The sequence below is a fragment of the Pongo abelii genome, chromosome 4 (genome assembly GCF_028885655.2).
Source record: "Pongo abelii isolate AG06213 chromosome 4, NHGRI_mPonAbe1-v2.0_pri, whole genome shotgun sequence".
NCBI classification, from domain to species: Eukaryota; Metazoa; Chordata; class Mammalia; order Primates; family Hominidae; genus Pongo; species Pongo abelii.
Window position 1 is genome coordinate 8,517,519 of NC_071989.2, and position 9,797 is coordinate 8,527,315.

General features: G+C 40.5%; 1 long non-coding RNA gene across 1 annotated transcript; it reads right to left on the reverse strand.

Annotated features, from left to right (window-relative positions):
* Positions 1 to 1,423: 1,423 nt before the first annotated feature.
* On the reverse strand, positions 1,424 to 9,499 carry LOC129059325 (uncharacterized). Its single transcript, XR_008525127.2, has 3 exons — positions 9,165 to 9,499; positions 4,461 to 4,600; positions 1,424 to 4,065 (listed from the first exon to the last, which is right to left on the reverse strand). It is a non-coding gene; the product is annotated as an uncharacterized LOC129059325 (long non-coding RNA).
* Positions 9,500 to 9,797: the final 298 nt, after the last annotated feature.

The window sequence follows — 9,797 nt, forward strand, 5'->3', positions numbered from 1 at the left end:
TTTATCTTAATGCCTTCAACTGGTGGAATGAGGCCTACTCACATTATGGTTGGTAATCTGCTTTACTCAAGGTCTACTGATTGAAATGCTAATATCCTCTAAAAAAATAGTCTTCATAGCTACAATTTGACTGGTGTTTGACCCAAAACTGGCAAAACTGGGTACTGTGTCCTACCTATGCTGACGTATAACACAACATATCACAATCCTGTGTTATTAAATCCTGTTAGGCCTCAAGGTGAAGGCCTACTCTGTGGTTCACACAGACAGAAGTGAAAGCATTTCACACGTTAATAACTGATCACCATTCATACAGATGCACACACAAATCCATATCTAGTTTTAATATTCTTCCTGAAAAAAATGAAAAAAAAATCTAATCAGAAAAAAAGAAAAAGAAAGTTGTTCAAATAACTAAAACACTATTTGACCACTTACATTATGGTTTAGGAAAAAGTAACTTAATTAAACTGTTGCAATGTCTCCTATGAACTTAATCAATGCAAAATATGGAATCAATGTTCAATTAAAATCTCAATGTGTGTGTCCTATTTTGATGAGTGTAGGTAAATTTTTACCAGCCTAAATTATCTTTATAAAATGCATGCACAATTGCTGGGCTAGAGATTGTTTTTCAAACCATGCCAGAAAAAGTCAGATCTAGCCTCAGCTCAAGTATCTACCCTGCATGCAATGCATCGTACATTCCAGTTACGGTAAACTATTCATCATTTGTCAATGTCGTATCTGGAATGCTGCCAGAAATGCTCTTCCATCACTCCTATCACCTATTTTCCTCCTAAAATTCAGCCCATGAATCACTCCATGTATCATTTTCTGATTTTCTTTAAGTCCTAAATTCTTGTATAATACCATAGAGTTTTGCATGAATTTCAGTGTGAGTGTGCACATAATATTAAACTGTGATCAACCATGCACCTATCCTTTGCTGGATTGTGCTGCATCAACTTGGCTAAAGTTATAAACTATATTTCCCAGTTCCTTGAGAAGCTCAAATATTTTTATTTTTTATTTTTTTAGAGATGGGTTCTCACTCTTTTGCACAGGCTGGAAGGCAGTATATATTTATAGCTCACTGCAGCCTCAAACTCCTGGGTTCAAGCAATCCTCCTGCCTCAGCCTTTCAAGCTGGGACCAGAGGCACATGCCATCGCAGTTGGCTAAAAATCAAGTTTACAGTTCAAAGAAAGAATCTGAGAAAGATTTGGAAAATGGAAGCCTTTTTTTTTTTTGAGACGGAGTCTCGCTCTGTCGCCCAGGCTGGAGTGCAGTAGCACAATCTCAGCTCACTGCAACTCTGCCTCCTGGGTTCACACCATTCTCCTGCCTCAGCCTCCTGAGTAGCTGGGACGACAGGCACCCACCACCACACTTGGCTATTTTTTTGTATTTTTAGTAGAGACGGGGTTTCACTGTGTTAGCCAGGATGGTCTCGATATCCTGACCTCGTGATCCGCCTGCCTCGGCCTCCCAAAGTGCTGGGATTACAGGCGTTAGCCACCGCACCTGGCCAATGGAAGCCTTTCAAATTGTTTATTTGTATAATCAAACAGAAAGGTTTTACATCTAGTAAACAAATCGATGTCTCACTTGAATCACCGCAATAGAGTTTATAGCCCTATTTACAGGCCAAGAGCCTTTTGAATGAAATGGAAGCCTGATCTCTTCAGGGAAGGAACAATACTATACTATCAGAAATTAAGAATTTAAATCTTCCTCTAATTCATTTCCAAAGTACCTGAAACTCTTTACCAGGTCAGTGTGCTTTGTGGAAGAGAAATGAATGCTCTTCATAGGCTCTAAAGTGATACTTTTTCTTAGGAACTCAAAGTGTTGTTATGGTTCATAAGTCAAGGTAGAAGTTTACAGAATTGATTAATGTAGTTTTAGCACAGTTCTATCTCACATGGGGCCAGAAGGTCCCCAAATCTATTCTGTGGTATTTTTTCCTCCAATTCCAAAATGCAAAGTTGGAATCAAAATACTCAGCCCCAGAAATATTTCTATATTGGTTTCTTGATTTATGGACTGAGGACTATTACAGAAGAAATATGAAGTTGAACTGTCTCTACTACCAAAGTAATAAAAGCAATAACACACTCATGGAAGAGATGTGGAGATTAGAGCCTCCATCAGGAACCTAAAGGATGCAGGGGCTTGCAGGAGACTTGGATCTCGGAAAACGGCAATAGAATATAACCTTAATCATACGGCGACTCCAATGGTAACTGCTGTTCAGTTGTGTGTGTGTGTTTATTTCATTGAAAAAAATGAACACAATCCATTACCAGGTATGCGGTTACAAATCTGGTGAATGCTTTTATGGCTATATTTGTTAATGAAGCGTACTGAAACAGTTTGCTTTCAGCTGGCAGAATCTGCAAAATTGTCTAACTTCCAGACTCTATCAACTCTGCAGTCCTATGTAATAATATAATCCATAAGAATCTTGGTGATCTCTGCATCCCACAGGACATGATGCTGGCCCTCTACAGTGCTGATCAGACCTGGTGAGCACAAAGTCGCAAATTTCCCAGACACCCTGACCAGAGACACACATGTATACCAAGGACAGGAATAAATACCTAAAAATGCAAGGCGCTACCGCCTTCTTAGATGTCTTGGTGAGAGGTCCGGTGTTCAGAGGGCACATTGAGATACAAGGCGAAGGCCTTTTTGGATCTGTAGTGTGCTACCTCTTTAATGGGAAATCTTAGAGGCTATCAGTATTGAATGGTGACCAGAGGAAAATACTGCTCTACATATAGGTCTGGGCTGTCATACAAACTGATCTGCTACTGGGGCCTCATGACCTAGCAGATCCAAAAGTATTCAACATGTTTGTGGCAGATGCAAATGCTGTTTAGAACCTTTGGGAGGTCGCTGTAGAAGCACAATGCAAAACTTCAGGATTTTGGAGCAAAGCTTTGTCATCTTTCGCACACACAGTGTTCTCTTTTGATAGCTCCTGGTGTGCTACTGGACTCTAGCAGACACAGAATGTCTGACTCTGCGCCACTAAGTAACCATTCAACCTCCTCTGCCCTTCAAGAACTGGGAAATGTCTGAAAAAACAAGCAATGAAATGTGTGTATAGCAGCACTCCATTACAAGTTGTAGTTTTATATATGAGATTGGTCTCAAGCAAGACCTAAAGGTAAAAAAGTAAGAGGCTCAGATTTGCATGGCTCCTCCTCTTGCTGCATTAACTGCTGTCTCTCAACGCAAGCATACTGTAACATATTGATGGAGGAGAAAAATACTGAGTCTCACTTACAGATAATTCTGTGTAATGTGCTGGCATCACCTAAAAGTGGAAAACTGCAAGATTACTGCCCCATCCAAGAAAACCCTTCAGCAGCCCCATTCTTCAGGAACTGTGAAGGACTGTGGCAAAGGTAAGCACTTTCTGTGGGCAGAACTCCAAAAAATGCCCCCAAGCGTTCTTTTTCCTGGAAGGAAATTATCAGGGGTATATATCTATGTACATAAGCTAATAGATTGTGCAGATAATCCAAAATGTCAAAGGACCAGAACTGGAAAATGGGTAACAAAGAAGTGTGGGGAAGAGCTGTGTATACTGTGACAATAGTCACGGTATAAAAGTATTTTTGTCCCACCATAAATGGTATGAAAGAAATGCTGGGGTATAGAATGGGGTATGTAGAAGGGATTAAATCAGTAATTATTAGGATTTAAAAGGGGAGTCTCCTATGCTTTTAAAAACAATGTAATGTAGAACTTGTCTCCAGAAAAATACATGTATATGGTACATACTTTACACTTTCTGAAGGTTCATGAACCTTCCAATCAAAACGATGTCTGCAAATCTCTTAGATTAAAGGTCAAAAACATGATTTTCAATAGCACAGATCTGATAAGAATTGGAAATCAACTAACTACCTGATTTTAAAGTGAGCAAAAAATGCTTTAAAGCCTAGCCTCCAAGTAGACAGACTAATTAACTGAGTACTTTACCATATTAGAATCTATTCAGTCTCTTTCGCATTCAGTCTGTTTTATTCTCTTTGCCTTCTTCACTCTCTAAAACAAAAGAACCAGAATATTTTATGAATAATCTTAGAGATGAACTAACCTAACCCCCCTCTCCCTGAGTTTTACTGATGAATAAACAGACCCCAAAGATAAAGTGAGGCACCAGCATAGTGTGACAAAATCAGACATAATCGTTATAATAGTTAAAGTATACTTTCTTTGTGCTTCCATGTTTATGTTTTACATGTATTCAATAACATGTGCTATCATGTTTGTGTTTTACATGTACTGAATAACTTAATTCTCACACAATTCTACTAGTAACGTCTCCAAGGAAACTGTGACTTGAGAATTAACTTGTCCTAAGTCACATGGTTGGCATGTAACGAAAGTACCTGGTACATGGCCTGACATGAATGGGCATTAAGTGAGAAAAATAATACCATTTCTTTCCTTCTTCTTGTTCCTTCTTGACAGAACTGATGATGAAAGGACCCAGACTCAATTTTCCCAACTTCAGAGCCTTTTCTATCCATGATCCCTCATTCCTGCCTTTCTTGCCATTCCTGTCCTGTCTCTCAACCTGAAAATGAAGCATTTATATGGGATCAAATGAAACTCGCATACTTTCTATGACTTAAAATCAGAAGTTTCCCTTGTCAATTTCCTTTGCCGCCTCTAAGAAAAGCTTATCTACATTAAGTTCCTTTTTACTGATTTGTATTTTTATGTTCACCCAAATTTCACATTGATATATAAGAATCTTCTGTTGCTAGTTTAAATAATTTTCTGCATAATTCAATGATTATAAATATTTATCTCCAGAATAATATGATCTATTTTTCTTTATTTATCTTCACTATATATTTCCTTTAACTGAGATCCAGCCATCAACATATCTAGGTAGACTTGATTCCATGTAAAATTATAAACTAACCCTCTTAAGAAAATGTCCAAAGTGACATTTAGACATTTGCTCTTTCATGAGAAATTCTAACATATATTATTGTGGTTATTATTATCAATATTATCTCTAAAATTATATTGCAGCTCTTCAGTTAGGTCAGTAAAGATCCTGCTCTTCTGGAAACTGCCTGCTTCCCTTTCCATAAAATGGTTAAGTTTCCTTAACTATTTTCTTCTAATTCAAATGCTTTACCACATGATTTTTTTTTTAGACCATTATGGAAAAGAAAGTCAAAACATTGCTGAGTATAAAGGATTCCTGGACTCTGAAACATCAAAATTTCAAACATTAATTATTCTAGTCTAAGTTATAACCAGCTCATCTTGAAACTAATGAAGAAAATAAGAGCTAAATGTGTTTAGCATAAGTCAGATGATTATATTTGATCAGTGAACTTGAATTAAGAGTTTAACAATATTATGCATGAAAAGAATAAAAGTGAGGGAATAACGTATTTTCTAGTTTTCTAAACAAAATGCAGGTTTTCATGGCAAGTAATTGACTTTCCCAAGTGATTTTATTAATTGAAAACCTGAGGGACTAAAAGTTTATTCAGTCATACTTGTTTTATTGTACATTTTCCTTTATTGAGCTTCACAGATACTGTATTTTATATACACATATATATGTGTGTATATATATGTGTGTGTGTATATATATACATATACATATAGAAGGGTTGTGGCAGCCTTGCATTGAGCAAGTCTATCAGTGCCATTTTTCCAACAGCATGTGTTCAGTTTGTGTATCTGTGTCACATTTTGGTAATCTTCACAATATTTCAAACTTTTTCTTGTTATTATATCTGTTATGATGATATGTGGCGAGTGATCTTTGATGTTACTATTATAATTGCTTGGGGGTGCCAAGAGCCACATCCATATAAGACTTTAAACTGAATTGGTAAATATGTGTGTTCTGACTGCACCACCAACCAGCTGTTCCCTATCTCTCTCCCTCCCATTAAGTCTCCCTGTTCCCTGAGACACAATGTTAAAACTAGGCCAGTTAATAACCCTACAGTGGCCTCTAGGTGTTCAAGTGAAAGGGAGACTTGCAAGTCTCTCACTTTAAATCAAAAGCTTGAAATGATTAAGCTTCGCAAGGAAGGCATGTCAAAAGCTGGATAGGTTGAAAGCTAGGCCTCTTGTGGCAAATGGGTAGCCAAGTTGTGAATGCAAAGGAAACGTTCTTGAAAAAAAAATTGAAAGTGCTACCTCAGGGAATATAGGGATAATAAGAAAGTGAAACAGTCTTTCTGCTCATCTGCGGAAAGTTTTAGTGGTCTGGAGAGAAGATTCAAACCAGACATATCATTCCCTTAAGCCAATGTCTAATCCAGAACAAAGCCCTAATTCTCTTCTTTTCTATGACCACTGAGAGACATAAGGAAGCTGCAGAAAAGTTTAAAGCTGGCAGACATTGGCTGATGAGGTTTAAGAAAGAAGCTGTCTCCATACATAAAAGTGCAATGTGAAGCAGCAAGTGCTAATGTAGACACTGCCACGAGTTATCCAGAAGATCTAGCTAAGATCATTGATAAAGGTGGCTACACTAAACAACAGCTTTTCAGTGTAGGCAAAATAGCCTCATGTGGAATGAGATGCTGTCTAGGACTTCATCTGACATGTTTATTGTGATATTCACTTTATTGAGGTGGTCTGGAACTGAACCCCCAATATCTCTGACATAAGCCTGTAATTTGCAAAGGGGAAAACAAGTTTTTGCTATTACATTCAAAATGGATTTTGAAAGAGTCAGTTTTCTTTTTTCGTTCTTTCTTTTTTTTTTTTTTTTTGAGACGGAGTCTTGCTCTATCACTCAGGCTGGAATACAATGGCACAATCTCTGCTCACTGCAACCTTCGCCTCCCGGGTCCAAGCAATTCTGCTGCCTCAGCCTCCCAAGTAGCTGGGACCACAGGCACATGCCACCATGCCCGGCTAATTTTTGTATTTTTAGTAGAGATGGGTTTCACCATATTGGCCAGGCTGGTCTTGAACTCCTGATGTCGTGATCTGCCCACCTCGGCCTGCCAAAGTGCTGGGATTACAGGCGTGAGCCACCACCCCTGGCCCAGGAGTCAGTTTTCTGTATCACTTGACTTTCTTTGCTCAGAAAGTCCAGCAACATGTTGCTCTAGGTCTTTGTTTAAAAAAAATGTTATTGTGCCCAAAGTACTTAAAACTTTCTAAGATTTAGGATCTATTTTTTTTATTAGAACTAAGAAAAAGAGAGCTCACAGGTAGTGTCTGATCAAAAACCACAAGTATGCTGCACACTTGGCCTATTTAGGATTCAAGTTAGAAACTGTCAACTGAGAGATGTTAGTTATCTTCTTTTTAAAAGTTGCTTGTAGATCCACTTTTTCAGCCCAGAATATTTCATAAAATGACACTGATATGTTTTGAATATATGTCCCCACCAAATCTCATGCTGAATTTTAATCCCAAATGTTGGAGGTGGGGGCCGGTGGGAGGTGTTTGGGTCATGGAGGCAGATCCCTCAGGCTTGGTGCTGACTTCCTGATACTGCGTTCCTGCAGGATCTGGTTGTTGTAAATTGTGGCACCTCCCCACCACTTTTCTCTCTTGCTCCTGCTGGCCTTCCACCATGAATAAAAGCTCCCTGAGGCTTCCCGGAGAAGTCTAACAGATGCCAGCAGCATGCCCGTACAGCCTGCAGAACTGTGAGCCAATTAAACCTCTTTTCTTTATAAACTACCCAGTCTCAGGTATTTCTTTATAGCAATACAAGAATGGACTAACACAGACACAACATTTTTTGTGTGTGGTAAATTCTTCCAATTTCTCACCTTGCATTCCCAGTGCTGCCCTAACTGGACCTGGGGAGTTTCATCATACTTTCTTCAATACAAAGATTGTGAATACCTACGAACTCTTTTAAGACATTCTGTATTCTGCCATCAGGCTTCCTAAGCTACCTTGTGGATCCACATGCAACAGAATCAGAACTTTCAAAGCAGTCACTAAACATGTAATTGACAGCTTTTTAAAAAAAAAAAATTCAAAATGAGATTAACAAGCACCAAGGGTGTTATTCTCTTATATTTCTTTTAGCAGCATTCCATCACTATCTGTTTCTTCCACTTCAGAAACCTGCAAAACTGCTGTAGAATATCAAGCAATTGTTCTAGTAAAGTGAATTTTTTTAGCTCACTGCAAAACATCTATTCACCCATGTTTTAGTCTTCTGTTCACTCTCTTCCAAGTATGTACTTGGGAAAACAACAGGACATCAACCAGGCAAGCCCATTACCATTTTCTGCAGATAAACCTTTACAGTCGGTGTGAAAAATCTCACCCTGAACTACGGTGGCTGTAGTGAAAAGAACCATGGACACAAGTATAACTTGTGAACATGATTCATAAAGCACCCAGAGCCCCAGTGTGGCAACAACACATGAATGAAAAAGGTTCTCCTACCATGTTATCAAAATCATGTCATTCTCACTTTCCCTCAACAGTACCTAAATTTTAAAAAGAATATAAGATTAATGATGAAATACTACAAAAGTATCATTTGAGTCAACACTGTACTCAATGAAAATTATCCATGTTTATGAAAATAAAGATCTGTACCCCCAAAAATAGCAAAGTGTCCACAATAAATTATAAACACCAGGACATCAGGGACATTGATCCCTATATCCCAAGGCCTAGAAAAGTGCCCAGCACCTAATAACAATACTAACTTTTGAACATTTCACCACGTGCCAGGCACACTTCTGATATGCTCCATGTTTCAACTTAAGGCTTACAGGCCAGGCTTACAGGCCACCAGCGAGTCTATAAAGTTTCATTTATTATATGAGAACTGAAGCACGGGGTTAGATAATATTCGGAGACAACACAAGTTAGTAGCTGATGGGTTAAACTCAGGCCGCGCACGTCTAGAATATGCACACTTACATGCTTGTTGAAAAAACTGTGTTGGTTAGGATCAAACTAGCTTTAGAAAATAGAAGTTAAAAAAGGCAATAGACTTTGGCCAAATATTTGGGTAAAACGTCAAATGTCAGATATGTGGAGGCATGGGTAGCCTTCTAAGGGGTCATGTCTATGGAAGGAAAAAGTTTGGCTTAACAAACAGGAAAGTGAGAGAAAGAATGAAACAGTAAAATAACAGGATCCTGATGGGACAGGCGGCCTGCCCAGACCTTAACGCCTTCCAGGCGACGGGGGGATGACTCAGCAGGACAGAAGGGAGAGAAGCTCCAGACGCCAAGGCCCTCTTCGAGATGAAAGAACCTCCCATCCTAAGGGACTGGCGTTCCAGGAACACCTGCGCTGGCTGAGCCATCTCAGTGAGGCGGAGCGGCCAACCCTCCACTCCACCTCGCCTCCCCGCTGAAAAACCGAGGACCGCGCAGCGCAGCAGCTCCGCGCACGCTGAACACGAGGAGACACCGCCCACACGCCAGACGCGCTGTGATTGGCCCCAGCTACCTCGGACCGAGATTCCTATTGGTCCCAGGTGCCGAGAGTGCGCACTTTGGACGTGGGCGCGTGTGTGGAATGGGAGGAGGTCGCGCTGGCCGTGGGCGTCCCTGGCCTGCGCCGCCTAGGTGAGCGCTCCGCAGGCTGCGATCCCCGGGTCCCGACCGCCTGCCTACCACTGGCCTGATGGGGAAGCGTCCCGGGGCTGGAAGGGCAGCCGGCTTGCGCGCGTGGTTCCCACGCCCCTCGGGCTCCGGGGGTCGCTGTGGGTGCTGGCTGCGGGCTCGGCCGGGGGGACCCCGGGAGCGCGTCCGTGGGCCCCGCGTCGGCCTCTGCGCGGGTGAGCCCCTGGG